We start from the raw sequence: 17303 nt of genomic DNA on the forward strand, positions 1-17303 counted from the left end.
TTCATTTGCCTGTTTCAGTATGCAATTCATCGTGATGATCTGGAACCTAACCCACAACATCTCCAAGTACACCTGTCATCTATCTGCTGCTTGGTATGGAACTCTTTGATAGGCCATTTAATCGTGGGCACGAGGCCCGGTACTCCCTGTGCTGCCAAGAGCTCAAATTTCAGCACACGTTCTGCCAGACTGGGCACAACATGGTGGTTCTCATCCAAACTGGATATACCCTTCAAGGACGTTCCAAATTTCGCATTCTGCCTCATGGGTTCTTGGTTCAACGCCTACAGTTCCTGGTTCTCAGAAAAGTATTTTCACCTCTGATTCCAAGCCTAAAAAAATTTTTTAAGTGTCAAGGTAGGCAGCTTGGACCCTAGCTTCTCTAAGGTTCCTTCCATCTATGAAATGGCACAGCAGTGTGTGATGGGACCTATTCATGTGCCAGGTCCTCACTTCTGGAGCGCTAGTCTGAACCTTCATTTCACCTCCAGGAAAACGGTGAGCTTTTTTATATTCCTGCAGCGACTGGACTAAGAGAAATCCCCCTCCTATCTATCTTCTAGTACTTGTGCCTTGGGAAGTAACCCCCAACATGAGGTAGGGAGGAATACAGTAAAATGCAAATATAGAGCCTCAGCTAAAAGAAGAAAAAAGATTCAAAACTTCCCAGAGTCCAGTGGTGGCTGTTTTGTGTTTGAAATTCAGGGAGTTCTGAGAAGTCAATCTGGTGAACCCCGATTGAGAGATGGAGGGGACCCCAGAGCCACGGAGATGAGATTAGGATGAGGCATTGTGAAGCCTTTATGTACGTGTAGGTGGTGACGCTGTGTGTTTTGGCCACAGCGAGGCAGGACTAGGTGCTGTGCTGTCATGGCTATAGAAGGAACATCAGCCAGGAGACTAAGAATAGATAATAGAAAGGAAACAGAGCAGGGCTGAGGTAAACAGAATTCAGAAATTGCTGATGGAAATAGGGACTTGGTGTAGAAAAAGGAAATAGGGGATTATTACCTATGTCAGCCTGGAAAGAAAAAAAAAAATCAGTGCTTTCCTCACATGTGTAATGGATGAGAATTTCAATCTGAGGGGCACCTGGGTGGCTCAGTCTGTTGGGTATCTGCCTTCGGCTCAGGTCATGATCTCAGGCTCCTGGGATGGAGCCCCCGTGTCAGGCTCTCTGCTCAGCGGGAAATCTGCTTCTCCCTCTCACTCTCCCTCTGTGGGTTCTCAACCTCTCTCTCTCAAATGAATAAATACAACATTAAAAAAAAAAAATTTCATCCTGAAACCAAAGTGAGGATGCATTTGGACACCATACAGGAAAACCATGGAGCCCTTGGCCTATACCTAAGGTAGATAGAGTTTAAAAAGAACATCACCCCAAGGGCTCACAGAACATGGAGACTTCGTGGCCATTTTTAGTGCTGTTCATATTGGCCAATCTGACAATTGCGAAGCTCTGCCTGGCCACCACATTCCAGCTCTTACAAAATTTTATTGACTAAATACATCTTTTAAATGTAGGTTTAGACACTTAACAAAATGGCAGTAGTACATACCTATCAATAATTACGTTGGAGCATTTAGATGATTTATATTTAATCAAAAAACATGAGGGGCGCCTGGGTGGCTCAGTTGGTTAAGCGACTGCCTTCGGCTCAGGTCATGATCCCGGAGTCCCGGGATCGAGCCCCGCATCGGGCTCCCTGCTCCGCGGGAAGCCTGCTTCTCCCTCTCCCCGCTCCCCCTGCTTGTGTTCCCTCTCTCGCTGTGTCTCTCTCTGTCAAATAAATAAATAAAATCTTTAAAAAAAAAAAAAAAAAACATGAGACAGCAGAATGCATAAAAAATCAAGACCTATTTCTATGCTGCCTAAAAAACACTTCAGACCTAAAGACACAGATAGACCAAAAGTGAAGGGATGGAAAAAATTATGTTCCATGCAGATGCAAGTGGGAGAAAAAAGCCAGGATAGCAATACTTAAAACAAAATAAATAGACTTTAAAAGAAAGACTGTAGGGCCCCCTGGGTGGCTCAGTCGGTTAACCTTTGGACTCTTGATTTCAGCTCAGATCATGGTCTTGGGGTCCTGGGATCAAGCTGCATGTCAAGCCCCGTGTCAGGCTCCCTACTCAGTGGGGAGTCTGCTTCTCCCTCTCCCTTTGCCACTCCCCCTGCTTGCTCTCTCTCAAATAAATAAATAAAATCTTAGGGGCGCCTGGGTGGCTCAGTTGGTTGAGCGACTGCCTTCGGCTCAGGTCATGATCCTGGAGTCCCAGGATCGAGTCCCGCATCGGGCTCCCTGCTCGGCAGGGAGTCTGCTTCTCCCTCTGACCCTCCTCCCTCTCATGCTCTCTGTCTCTCATTCTCTCTGTCTCAAATAAATAAATAAAATCTTTAAAAAAAAATAAAATAAAATAAAATAAAATCTTAAACACACACACAACCAGATAGACCTGAATATATATGGAACATTCCATGCAAAACCAACTGAATGTATTATTTTCAAATGCACATGGAACATTCTCCAGGACATATCACATGTTAGGCCACAAAACAAATTTCAATAAATTTAAAAAGACTGAAATCATATCATGCATATTCTCCAATCACAACAGAATGAAACTAGTTATCAATCAAAAGGAAAAAAATTGGAAAAAACACAAACACTTTGGAGGCTAAACACCATGCTACTAAATAGCCAATGGGTCAACAAAGAAATGAAAAAGGAAATTGAAAAAATACATGGAGACAAAAGAAACTAAAAACAACAGTCCAAAATCTTTGGAACACAACTAAAGCATTTCTCTTTTTTTTTTTTTTTAAAGATTTTATTTATTTGAGAGAGAGAGAGACACAGCGAGAGAAGGAACACAAGCAGGGGGAGTGGGAGAGGGAGAAGCAGGCTTCCCGCCGAGCAGGGAGCCCAATGCAGGGCTCGATCCCAGGACCCTGGGATCATGACCTGAGCCGAAGGCAGACGCTTAATGGCTGAGCCACCCAGGTGCCCCAACTAAAGCATTTCTAAGAGGAAAATTTATACTGATACCTTTCTCAAGAGAAAGTATCTAAAAAAAAAAAAACAAAAAACTAACCTTACACTTAAAGTAACTAGAAAAAAGAACAAACCAAGCCTGGAGGTAGCCATAGCAATCAGACAAGAAATAAAAGGCATCAGAATTGGTAAGAAAACTGTCACTATTTGCAGATGATACTATACATAGAAAACCCTAAAGACTCCACCAAAAAACTATTAGAACTAATAAGTGATGTCAGTGAAGTTATAGGACACAAAATACACAGAAATCAGTTGAGTTTCTAGACACTAATAACCAAGTAGCACAAAGAGAAATTACGAAAGTAACTCCAGGGCGCCTGGGTGGCTCAGTTGGTTAAGTGACTGCCTTCGGCTCAGGTCATGATCCCGGAGTCCCGGGATCGAGTCCCACATCGGGCTCCCTGCTCAGCGGGGAGTCTGCTTCTCCCTCTGACCCTCCCCCCTCTCATGTGCTCTCTCTCATTCTCTCTCTCAAATAAATAAATAAAACCTTAAAAAAAGAAAGTAACTCCATTTATATCTGCACCACAAGTAATAAAATACCTAGGAATAAGTTTAAGGAGGTAAAAGGCCCGTACTCTGCAAACTACATAACACTGATAAAAGAAATTGAAGATGACACAAATGAAAATATAGTCCATGCTCTTGGATTGGAAGAATTAATATTGTTAAAATGTTCATACTACCCGGGCGCCTGGGTGGCTCAGTTGGTTAAGCAACTGCCTTCGGCTCAGGTCATGATCCTGGAGTCCCAGGATCGAGTCCCACATCGGGCTCGAGTCTGCTTCTCCCTCTGACCCTCCCCCCTCTCATGCTCTCTCTATCTCATTCTCTCTCTCAAATAAATAAATAAAATCTTTAAAAAAAATGTTCATACTACCCAAAGCAATGTACAAGTTCAGTTCAATCCCTATCAAAACACCAACAGCATTTTTCACAGAGCTAGGACAGTAATACTAAAATTTGTATGGAAGTACAAAAGACCCTGAAATACCCAAAACAGTCTTAAGGAAGAAGAAAACTGGAGGTATCACAATCCCAGATTTTAGGATCTATTGCAAAGCTATAGTAACGAACACAGTATAGTATTGTCACAAAAATAGATGCACAGATCAGTGGAAGAGAGCCCGTAAATAAAACCACACACTGATGGTCCATTAATCTATGACAGAGAAGGCACGAATATACAATGGGGAAAAGATACTCTCTTTGATCAGTGGTGCTGGGAAAACTGGACAGCTACAGCCAAAGAATGAAACTGGACCACTTTCTCACACCATACACAAAAAATAAACTCAAAGTGGATTAAAAACCAAAATGTGAGATGTAAAACCATTAAATCCCTAAAAAAAAGCAAAGGCAGTAATTTCTTTGACATTGGCTATGGAAACGTTTTTCTAGGTAGGTCTCCTCAGACAAGGGAAACAAACGCCAAAATTAACTACTGGCGGGCGCCTGGGTGGCTCAGTTGGTTAAGCGACTGCCTTCGGCTCAGGTCATGGTCCTGGAGTCCCGGGATCGAGTCCCGCGTCGGGCTCCCTGCTCGGCGGGGAGTCTGCTTCTCCCTCTCCCACTCCCCGTTTGTGTTCCCTCTCTCGCTGTGTCTTTCTCTGTCAAATAAATAAATAAAATCTTTAAAAAAAAAAAAAAAAATTAACTACTGGGACTACACCAAAATGAAAAGCTTCTCCACAGCAAAGCAAACCATCAACAAAATGAAAAAAGCAACCCACTGAACGAGAGAAGATATTTGCAATCAATATATCCCATAAGAGGTAGTATCCAAAATAAAGAATTTATACAATTCAACACATACACACACAGTCTGATTTAAAAATAAAATCTGGGGGCGCCTGGGTGGCTCAGTCGTTAAGCGACTGCCTTCGGCTCAAGTCATGATCCTGCAGTCCCGGGATCGAGTCCCGCATCGGGCTCTCTGCTCAGCGGGGAGTCTGCTTCTCCCTCTCCCTCTGCCCCTCCCTTCGTGCTCCCTCTGCTGCACTCATACTCTCTCTCTCTTTCAAATATAAATAAAATCTTTAAAAAAATAGAAATAAAATCTGAGTAGACATTTTTCCAAAGAAGGCATACCAATGCCAACAGACTCATCATCAAGGAAATGCTAATCAAAACCACAGCAGGGAATCCCTTCACACTTGTCGGAATGGCTAGAATCAAAAAGTCAAGAAGTAAGTGTTGGCGAGGATGTGGAGAAAAAGGAACCCTTGTGCATTACTGGTGGGAATGTAAACAGTAACAGCCACTATGGAAAACACTAAGGAGGTTTCTCACAAAGTTAATAATAGAAATACCATATGATCCAGTAATTCCACTACTGGGTATTTATCCAAAGAAAACAAAAACACTAATTCTAAAAGGCACATGCGCCCCTGTATTTATTGCAGCATTATTTACAGTACCCAAGATACGGAAGCAGCCCAAGTGTCCATCGACTGATGAATGGATAAAGAAGATGGGATACATATACACCATGGATTATTACTCAGACGTAAAAAAAAAAAAAAAGATCTTGCCATTTGCCACAATATTGATGGAGCTAAAGGGTACTATGCTAAGTGAAGTCAGACAAAGACAAATACATGATTTCACTTGTATATGCAATCTAAACAACAAAAAGCAGAAATAGACTCATAAATACAGAGAGCAAACTGATGATTGCCAGAGGGGAGGGTGGTGGGGGAAGGGGCAAAATGAGTGAAGGGGAGTGGGAGACACAGGCTTCCAGTTACAGACTGAGTAAGGCATGGGAACAGAAGGTACCACATGGAGAATACAGTCAGTGGTATGTAACAGCATTTTATGGAGACAGATGGTAACTACACTTCCAGTGAGCGTAGCATAACGTAGAGACAAGTCAAATCACTAGGTTTTATACCTGGAACTAATGTAACATCGTGTGTCAACTGTCCTTCAATAAAAAAAAAATTAAAATTTCAAAAAATAAACAGGTTAAGGGTGTGGGTGTGTGGGCATGGGTGTGTGTGTTTCTCAGGCAAAATGGGGAAAAAATATGTATATAAGGCTTGGAAACAAGCCTAGAAAGGAGACCTCAGAAATGCAGTGTCTCAACTTTGATGCCCTCTGCACATGGCTCTGGGAAGCCCATGTTGGAGGGCTCCACTTTTAGGGTCCTCCTGGGGTATCAGGTCTCCCCCCCCACCCCACAGTGTGGTCCAACCTCAGGCAGGGCTTCTTAGTTAGTTAGGAAACAGACTGCTTTTGATTTGCTGTTTTCCTTTCTTTCGCTGTGTTCGTGCTTTACATAATTTTAATTATGAAAAAGCTTTGCAATCTTTGACCCCATGTGGGCATTATTGTGTAGTTTCCATCATAAAATTAAGTCCTTGGGTTTAAGTGGAAATAGAAATACATTTCCATCTCACACACTCCCAGACATAAACACACATGTGTGGAATAAGTAACACTGTGGGATTAGGCCACAGAAATAAGGATCTTGGCTTATGATGGGGTTCTGTCCCAATAAACCCATGTTAAGTTGAAAATATCCTAAATGGAAAGTGCATTTAGGACACCCAGCCTACTGAATATCATGGCTTAGCCCAGCCTGCCTGGAAGTGCTCAGGACACGGACAGTAGCCTACAGTCGAGCAAGATCATCTAACACCAAGTTTATGTAATTTCGTGAAAAGCCAAATGGTCATATGGGTACAGAATGGTTTTACCTGTACCGTGATCGTGAAGCTGACCGAAAGGTGGCTTGCTGCCCAGCATCCCGAGAGAGGCTCCTACCACATGGTGCTAGCCCAGGCAAAGAGCACCATTCAGAATTCGAAGTTGAGCTTCTACGGAATGCATACCACCTTCACACCACCGAAAGTCGAAAAATCCTAAGCCAAACTATCCTACGTTGGGCGCCGTCTGTCCCTAAATACTCTTTTACTTTTTGTACCAGCTACTATCACACCTGTCGTGTCCGGTCTCAGCATTTAAAATATCTTGTACTCTCCAAGCACCACGTGCTCTGGGCAGAAACCCTGGCATCACTGTGGCCAGAAGACGGCGGGCACACCTCCACCCAGCCACTCAGATGGTGACAGCTCACATGACGTCCTGTCTGTCATCCCTTCTCGGAGATGTGGCTGAGCTCTCTTGCCAAAGCGCTGGTTCCCATTTCTGTTTCTAAAGCCACAAGGCCAGGGGTGGTTGGATCTCAGGTCACCTCAAAAGTTGCTACTCTTTTGGGCACTGATATGGTGAGAAGCCCGTCTCCGTGTTGGGGAGCTGGAGGGGCACAGCATGGGAACCCCACTGTGATGAATAAATTCAGGGGCTTCGTGGGGTCCTGGTGGGATAGTCGGCTGTTGCTTTCGTCTCTCCAGTGATGGGCAATAGAGGACTGGAGGGTTATCATTTGAAGGAAAATTATAGCACATCTTCTACTAAGTAAGGGGATAATAAAACTGCTTTCTATAGACTTCTCACTGTGGCCAAGCAAGGAGACACTGTGCTTTTAGATTCCACGCAGACTTAAAGACCTGTCAGGCCACCTCATTTTATGACAGTTATAAATTAGTGCAAAACACACTTTCATGTAACCAACCATGTCATCCCAGGGCTACATTATAACATGGAGAGAGAGTTGGTAGTTCTTCCCCCACGTAGACATTCTTGTACCCTGGAGGTGAGAGTGGGTGTTCATACAAGTTTACAGAAACTTCTACATCATCAGTTTAAAAAAAAAAAACAAAAACTTATGAAGTGTGGATATAAAGGATTTTTTATGACCCCAGCTGGAAAGGACTCCTTTTTTCTTAACAACAAGGAGAGAGTATGTTTTATTATAAAGCCTCATTTGTTGTTTTTTTTTTTACTAAATTACCAATATAACCCATTTTGAAAAACACCCAACTATTACTTTTTTCAGAGAGTAATTTATATATAGGAAATCTCTACAATATTCTGAGTTATTTGGGGATATAAATTTATCAGCGGTATTTAATAAAGTCCTGTGGTTGAAACAGAACTCTGAGATTCACTGCCACAGCCCACCATGACTGCCCAAGTCCCCTCAACTGTCCACCACATACAGAGCACGTTCTGGATGCTGGGTCTCCTGCCTCAGCTCTACCCAGAAGCTGGTCAGCATCAGCCCTCAGTGACCGGCGACAGCAACCACCCCTCCTTCACGGACTACTCATGTCTTTACTCTGGTCCGAAAACACTTCCAGGTTGAAGCTAAACTGGCTTCCATGAGTTTGTCCCAATTCTGGTCTTAGAGCCATTTATTGTCACCCACTGGTCTCAACAGATGGGAAACTGGACTCATGTGCCTGGGGTAGGACATGCGGGTCAGAGGGCCTGATAGGAAAAGACTAGGAGGGGTGAAGCTTTTGCTACTCACTTCACACATTCTGATACTCTAACCCCCACCCCCCAGAATCATGCCATCTGTGCCACTATTGTGGGGGACATGTGTCCTAGGCCTAAACTGGTACCCAACTCTTCCTTCCCCGTAGCCAACCTTCAGATATTGGAAGGTAGCTCTTATGCCCCATCTCTAGGTCTCCTTTTCTAGACCAAAACACCCAGGTTTCTGGCCATTTCATGGGGTCTTGGGTTTGGAGCCCTTCCCTGGTGGGTCATCTCAGGCATGGGTCTAACTGGGTCATGGCCTTCTCCAAGTGTAACATTAGAACCCAGACAGAGACCTCCAGCTGTGATCTAGAGAACAAGAACAGAACTATCACCTTTCAGTTTTTGGTTTTTATTTATAAGAAAGGATACAGGGGCACCTGGGGGGGTACGGTCAGTTGAATGTCCAACTTGGTTTCAGCTCAGGTCATGATCTCAGGGTCATGAGATCGAGCCGAGCATGGGACTCTGCACTTGGCACAGTCTGCTTGGGTCTCTCTCTCCCTCTCCCTCGCCCCCCTCCCCATGCTCACATGCTTTCTCTCTAAAATACAATCTTTTAGAAAAAAGAAAGGACTTATAAAGCTGATTAGTAGGAGCATATCATTTTATGTGGATTTTTTTATGTCCCTGATTGATATGCACCACACCAAGTTATCAGACTGAGCCTGAGCAAAGTCCACGCTACAGACACCCGTCCTGAGAGCGTGGGCAGCTTCTGCTTTGCCCACTGCTACAGCGCCTGGCACCAGACACGAGCTATTTCTGAAAGAGGATTTGAGTGACAGTTCGAGCAAGTTGTGCATTTAAGCAGGCAAACCTTCCTGACTTAGATTAGTAAGAAACAAAGTGGAAACTAATAAAAATTACAACTCTCATTAAGCTTAAATTACATGACAAAATACTCATTTTTAAATAGAATCTTTGACATAGTCTCTTAATAATTTGCAGAGTCATTTCAAACTTTGTGTTCGTTTTTTCAGCCTCCAAATGAGTGTGTTGGGCCACACGGTCTCTGTGATTCCAGCTCCAACCTTCTCGACGGTTCTTGCGAGGATACTAGCACATGCCTGGCACTAAATGATACATACGTAATTTGTGTATATCGTGTGTGTGTGTGGATACCAACACTCACATAGATACACACACTGTATTTCCCCAAAGAGAAGTTTATCCCTTACCACTACCCTATAAAGTAGGATTTATTACTCCCTTGTACAGATAAAACAAGGTATAAAGAAGGTTCAGTAATATGCCTAATGCCCTGGAGCTATAATAATTAGGAAATCAGTGGACTTAGCCCACTGTGTTTGTCTCTAAAAACTGAACATAGTACTGCCTCCCCATATGTAGCTTGGTTTAACTGTCACAGGTTGAATTAGCACTCTCTGACCTTAAATGGTTACCATTTTAGGTTAAATATTTGCTGGACAGGGGCATCTGGGTGGCTCAGTCAGAAGAGCATGCATCTCTTGATGTCGGGGTCAGGAGTTTGAGCCCCACGTTGGGTCTAGAGATTATAAATAAAAAATATTTGCTGTGAGCACCTGGGTAGCTCAGTCAGTTGAGCGTCCAGCTCTTGGTTTCTGCTCAGGTAGTGATCTCAGGGTCCTGGGATCTAACCCCGTGTCTGGCTCCACGCTCAGTGTGGAGTTTACTTGGGATTCTATCTCCCTCTCCCACTGGTGCTCTCTCTCTCTCTCTCTAAAATCTTTTAAAAAGGGGCGCCTGGGTGGCTCAGTCAGTTAAGCGTCTGCCTTCGGCTCAGGTCATGGTCCCAGGGTCCTGGGATCAAGCCCCGCATCGGGCTCCCTGCTCCGCGGGAAGCCTGCTTCTCTCTCTCCCACTCCCCTTGCTTGTGTTCCCTCTCTCGCTGTGTCTCTCTCTCAAATAAAGAAATAAAATCTTTAAAAAATAAAAATAAAAAAAATAAAATCTTTTAAAAAAATATATGCTGGACGTATTTTTACACCCCTGTCACAAGGATAGTGTTTGAAAATGAACACAGCGTTCATGAGTTCAAGACAATGTTCAAGTTGTTCTGATTAGCTTCAAGCCTGCTAGACCACAGCACATGCTCAAAGCCCTGTGCTCTTGGAGGTCAGGAGCATACCTTAGCCCGCACTGTTTCCTTTGGAGCCCTAGCACAGTGCAGTGAGGTAGGAGGAACTCGATACACCTTGGTCTTATTACATGCTATACATCCACCAGAGAAGCAGTACTATGCTAAGCATTGCAGAAGATCCCCGAGCCTAATGCACCCCCACTTCTGTGTGTACATTTCCTGAGTACAAGGCATCAGGAGAAACAATGAATTTGTGTTCCCATTCATAAGGAGCAGTTATTAGTCAATGCCAAAACGTAGTCTTAACAGCTGCTTTCTTTTTTACCCCCCTCCCCAGTAAGTGAAAACGGTGACCATGAGACATGAACACAGTTGTGGATGAGAATTTTCTCCACTCCGGAATTACCCAGAGGAACTTGGCTGACCCCCGCTGCACACAGAGTAATAATCAGCTGGATTTAGGAGTTTGCAAGGTGTCAGGGGAGCCTTGGTCCATAGGCTGATCAGCAGATGTGATGTGAAAAACACCACACTATTCTATCATTTGCTGTTGCTTGCTCAACTGTGAAGAACTGCATGAGCTCTATTTAAGCTGCTTTCTACACCATTGCCAATCACCATTTTGGACTTGGAAGTGCTATTTTCCTATTGACACTTGCATTATTTCGTTTTGCATGCATCCAGTGATTATACATAAGCAACATATGTAATCTGCTTATTTTTTAAAAATCCATCCATGCAAAATGGTAAATAAAGTATAAATTCTGCTCTTTTTTGCAAAATTATAATCATAGCCCATGTCTTTAAAAGTTTAAATTGGTTTCATATAAAGATCAGTGTAATAGGTCTGCATATACTTTATAGAAAACTAGCTTCTATAAAGATTTTTTCACTGTTTACTAGTGAAATGAGAAAAGCAAAGCTATTTATAAAAGGCCTTATGTCGTGTACATACGTTGTCTTTGAAATATTTGTGATTTAGTTTATTGCTTGTAAAAGAGAAATTATATAATTTATTTAGTAAATACTATTGTAAACTATAGTTTTATTGAGAGAAATAAAATATTTTGTTCTCAATTGTGGTAGTGCATTAATTCCAATGGTTTATGGTCTTTATATTTCTTTTATTAATTAAAATGGATACTCCTCCATTTTTAAGATATTCAGGGATCCTAAATAAACGGACTTTCATGAAGGAGAGAAAATTCTCTGGTTCCTGAGAAGACACAGTCGCAGACTGTACTCAACTTGTTCTGGAGACTTTCCCAAATATCCTGGTGTATTAAGTCAGCTTTCACTCTGTTTTGCTGTGGTAACAAACAATCCCCGAATCTCTGCATAGGAATCAAGAGCAGCTCCTATCTAGGACATGCCCTTTGTATGGCAGGGGGAAAAAAATGATAGTGAAACTGGCGATGGGAGCTCTTAAAGCTTCTGCTTAGATGTGGCTTACAGAACTTCTGCTCACATGTCACCAGCCAAAGCAAATGATATTGACAGGATAGAGGTCATAGGAGTGGCAAGTATACTTCTCACCAAGAAACTGACTCAGCAGAAAGGGGCGGTGAATATTTTAAGCAATTATTGCTTAAATCTACACAATTTCATTAGTGTCTCAAACAGCAAAGGCTTAAAAGGCTGCCTAATCATACAATGGGGAAAAAAAGTCTTTAGAAAGTAATATGACCAAGACCACAGAAAGACATTCCTGATGATTAAGACGCTCAGTGTAAACTACTTCACATCGAAGCAAGCCGATTCTTACAAGCAAACTTGGTATTAACTTTCGTGAAAGTAACGCAGAGCCAGGGTTACTCAGTGTAAGTAGTAATTTTGCCTGCAGAGTTGGTGCTGGCAATCTATCCTAGGTTGGGATTTCAACAGGGAATTCTAATGAAATAGACAACTGAGGATTCTTTGCCTCTCTTTCCCTAGTATTCATAGGTGCTAGCAGATACTCTGACTACAGGGGTTTACCGAGCTGGGATCCCCCTCCTCCCCCTCTCCAATTTTAAATCTACCCATTTATCTAACCTACAGACTCTTTCTTGTGCCCTCCCCTGGTGGGATTGATGCCTCTCCATCAATGCCTGAAAAGTAACTTATAATGATTTCTATTATCATGGATTCGTTTTGCCAGTTCTAGTACTTCGTATAAATGGAATCCTATAATACATACTCTTTATCTGGTTTTTGTTATTACTGTTCAACGCTATGTAAAATTCATTCATTTTGTTGTGTGTAGTAGAAGCTCATACTTAAAAAAAAAAAAAGGTCATTCTTTTTCACTGTTGAGTAGTATTCCATTGTATGACTATTCCACAATTTTCGGCTCTATTGCTGATTGGCATTTGGGTAGATTCCAATTTAAAACTATAATGAATGAGGAGGCCCTCCAGACCTCTTCCTCCACACAGCTCCAAGATGCAGACAATTTGACTTCTAGCATCTATACCAGATATGGGAGAACTTTCCATGAGAAATATCACTATCAGGAAGTCGATGACCACCCTCTAATTTGCCTAGGATAGTCTGAGTTTATGCCTGACACTCAGGCATAACAGCAGGACATTCTTCTACACTCAAAACTGTTGTCTTTTGGACCACTAAAATATAGTTACCTTACCAAGGGAGAAAGTTTCAAGATAGTAACATTGGAGGTTCCCCAGCAATTGACTCAGCCAAGGTACCCCACAGTGAATTTCAGGGGCAAGCCTTCCCCCACCCCACCACCACCAGTGCTCATAGCATTTAGTCCCCACTCTTAATGAGCAACCAACCAAGGATCACAAAACTTCTCAGGAAATTCTCTGAGACTGAAATACACCAGCAGAAAATTGGGGACTGGGGGAAACAGGGACTATAGGAAGCAAACTTAGGGGTGCCTGGACTGGCTCAGTTAGTGGAGCATGTGACTTCAGTTCAGGGCTGTGGGTTTGGGCCCCATGTTGGGTGTAGAGATTACATGAAAATAGATTCTAAAAAAAAAAAAACAAAAAAAACTTCAAGACAAAAATTAGCATTACGTCTTTAGAGAAAACAAATTATATATGGCACCTGTGAAATAAGATCAGTATGCTACTACAAAAATGAATATTTAGAAAGCATAAAAGAAAATGTGGAAAGTAAAAGCATGTTGGCAGAAGTCAGAAACTAAAAAAGTGACTGGAAGATAAGGTTGAGGAAATATCCAAATGATTTTAAAAAGACAAGGAATAAAAATAAAATTGAAGACAATTCCACAGATCAATGTGGAATTGACCACATATATCCAATGGACTTCCACAAAGAGAAAACAGAGACCATGGAGGTAAAGAAACCTTCAAACAAATAATACAAGAAAATTGCCCAAAACTAAAAATACATGCATTTCCAGATTAAAAGGGGCTCCGAGTGCCCAGAAAAATGGACAAAAATGAACCTGACCATGCAATTTCAAACCACCAGGGATGATCATGAGATTCCATAGGCTTTCAGAAAGTAAAATTTTATATAAAGCTCAAGAGTCAGAATTCAATCAAAGTTCTCAACAGCACCACTGGAAGCCAGAAACTAATGAAGCCTTAAAAATTCTGAGAAATATTTTTTCCTCATCTCTAATTCTATACCCTGTGTATCACTTAGGAGTCTCCAGAGAAATAGGAGACACATAGACATAGCTAATAGATTTAAGAAATTGGCTCACATAATTGCAGGAAAAGGCCAATCTGAAATTCAAATGGCAGATTAGCAGGCTGGATACTAAGGCATGAGTTGATAGAAGAGTCGTGAGGCAGAATTTCTTCTTTTCTAGAAAACATTAGCTTTTCTTCGAAGGCCACCACTTGACTGGATGAAGCTCACCCATATTATCAAGGGTAATCTTTACTTTAAATCAACTAAATACAGACCCTTAACCACAACCACAAATTAATTTTCAGCCATACCTAAATCAGTGTTTATTAAATACCTGGGTACTCTACCCTAGGCAAGTTGATAAATAAAATTAATGACCACACCCTGAAAAAACACTTATATGTAAGAGTAGAATAATGTATACAAAAATAATTTCCATCTGCCCTTTATCCAGAAGCTCCAAAAAGATGTGTTTTGCCAAAATGAGAGTATAAACCAAGTAAGAGAAAGCCATGAAAAAGAAAGACATCAGATCCAGTAAATAAGAGATCCAACTCAAGAGGGAGGTGAAAAGAATCCCTAGGATGGAGGTAAAGGGAAATCCCACGATGACAACAATGGAGGAGATCTAAAAATTACTCAAGATTAGAGGTCAGATGCTCTAGGCACAAGTTCTCCAAGAAGGTGAAGATACCCAAGAGATTTAAACATGAGGGCATAATATTTTAACTCCATATCCTGGGACTGATCCTAGAGTTGGAGAAAAAAAAGAAAAGGAGGAGGACATTAGAAAAACTGGTGAAATCTGAATAAAGTTTGGAATTTAATTAACAGTATTGTATGAAGGTTAAACTCCTAGTTTGGACAAATGAACGATAGTTATATAGGCTGTTTAGATTCAGAGAAACTGGGTCAAGAGTATACAGAAACTCTGTTCTATCGTTGCAAATTTTCTGTAAATCTAAACTTATTCCCCAACAAATATATTAAACTGAAAAAGAAATGGTCAAAAGATTTAAATAGACACTTCAAAGCAAATATATGGATGGCAAATAAGCACAAGACATTCAACATCATCAGTCATTAGGGAAATACAAATTTAAATTACAGTGAAATTCTACAACACATATATTAAAATGGGGCTAAATTTTTCTTAATTGACAATGACAAGTGCTAGTGAGAATGTAAAGTAATTCTAACTCTCATATTTTGCTGGTAGGAATGCAAAATGGTACAGCCACTCTGGACAAAAAAAAATCCATTTATTATAAAGTTAAACATACCTTGGTAGTTTCTAGAAGATGACAGCAGAGTGGGACCATAGGCTCACCTTGTCCTACAAATACAACTAGATAACTATCATTTCATCCTAAATACCCCAGAAATCAATCTAAAGACTAGCAGAACAAACTCCACAAGTAAAGATAGAGGCCATATCAAAGAAGGAAGGAATTTTGGAGATATGGCTTGGGAGAGAAAGAGATCATGGCTGCTGTGATGAGGAGGGAGCTGTGGTCACAGAGAAGAGTGAGAGACAAAGTAGCACACAGGGAAAACAAATCCCCAAAGCAATTGTCTTGGAAAGTGAGAGGGCCAGAATTTCTTGAGTTCTTGTGACCAAAGGAGCTTAAAGCTTGGAGTTTAAAGGTCAGTGGGCTTAGAGGTCACTGCACTGCTCTTGAAGAGAAGGCAAGCCAACAACCTATGGACATACAGCATGGAAACAGTGATCTGAAGAGCACAGGGGCACATAGTGGGGAGGTTAGTCACTCATCTCAGAGCATGAACTGGCCAGCGCCATTTTACTCCCCAACCCCTCGGCATCAGCACAGGACCACCAGCAGGAACCAACAAAGCACCCACACTCACTACCTAACTTGATTATATCGAGTCCTGCCCCCTGTGCTCCAGTGGAACCAGCTATGCCAGTCACACTTGCCTCAGTCCCAGCATGGAGGGAGCCCCTCCCCCAGAAGATGAGCCCCAAACCTCCATTCACCTGACATCTCCTGACCAGAGACTTTCGCAAGGCCTTGGTGCCAGCAGCAGCAGTAGTAGGTCTCATTTCACAAAGAGACAGAGCACACCTAGTTAAAATGGGCCACATTCAGGCCAGGGACCAAACCCCGCCCACAACAGGCAAAAAGAGCCTCTGCAGATGACTGGCATGAAGGGTAAAGCAGCCAGGACATGAGAGCAGAGCTGAGGCAGCATACATTAGAGGCACTCCTGGAAGCACCCTGGTATACAGGGCCCTGGGGAACAGGGGACACTACACAGCAAGGCACTAGAGGAACTCTCCTTCATAAGGCCATCACCCTTGAGAACATGAGACGTAGCTGACTTTCTGAACACACACAAACAGGCACAGAGCCAGACCCAAAATGAGAAGACAGAAGAATTTGCCTCAAATGAAAGAACAGGACAATGCCACGACCAGAGATCTAGGCAAAACAGATCTAAGTCACATGCCTGATGGAGAATTTAAAGCAGTGATTATAAGGATACTCACTAGACTTGAAAAAAGAGTAGAAGAGGGGCGCCTGGGTGGCTCAGATGGTTAAGCGTCTGCCTTCAGCTCAGGTCATGATCCCGGGGTCCTGGGATGGAGCCCCACATCGGGCTCCTGGCTCGGCGGGGAGCCTGCTTCTCCCTCTCCCTCTGCCTCTCTCCCTGCTCATGCTCTCTCTGTCTCGAATAAGTAAAAAATCTTTAAAAAAAAAAAAAAAAAAGAATAGAAGATAACAGTGAGACCATTAACACAGAGGTAAGGAATAACATAGCAGAGATAAAGGGCTCAATTAACTAAATGAGAAACACACTTGATGGAATGAACAGCAGGCTGGAAGAAGCAGAGGGACAAATTAATATCCTAGAAGACAGAGTAATAGAAAGTAATCAAGCTCAATAAAAAAGAGAGAAAAAATTATGCAATACAAAAATACACATAGGGAACTCAGTGACTCCATCAAACATAGTAACATTTGTATCATGTAAGTACCAGAAAAGTAAGAGAGAGAAAAGGTGGTGGAAAATTTGAGGAGGTAATACTTGAAAACTTCTCCAATCTGGGGGGTAGGAAACAAATATCCAGATCCAGGAGGCACAGAGAACCCACTCCCAACAAAATCTACAAAAGCAAACCCACACCAAGACATATTATAATGAAA

The 17303-nt window shown here is 42.2% G+C and overlaps 1 long non-coding RNA gene across 1 annotated transcript; it reads left to right on the forward strand.

The window, feature by feature from the left end:
• The first annotated feature begins 17 nt into the window (after nucleotides 1–17).
• On the forward strand, nucleotides 18–11595 carry LOC145716980 (uncharacterized). The gene is made up of 2 exons (XR_014139932.1): nucleotides 18–498; nucleotides 10856–11595. It is a non-coding gene; the product is annotated as an uncharacterized LOC145716980 (long non-coding RNA).
• Nucleotides 11596–17303: the final 5708 nt, after the last annotated feature.

This window comes from Leptonychotes weddellii, chromosome 14 (assembly GCF_054177405.1).
Source record: "Leptonychotes weddellii isolate Sample4059 chromosome 14, ASM5417740v2, whole genome shotgun sequence".
NCBI classification, from domain to species: Eukaryota; Metazoa; Chordata; class Mammalia; order Carnivora; family Phocidae; genus Leptonychotes; species Leptonychotes weddellii.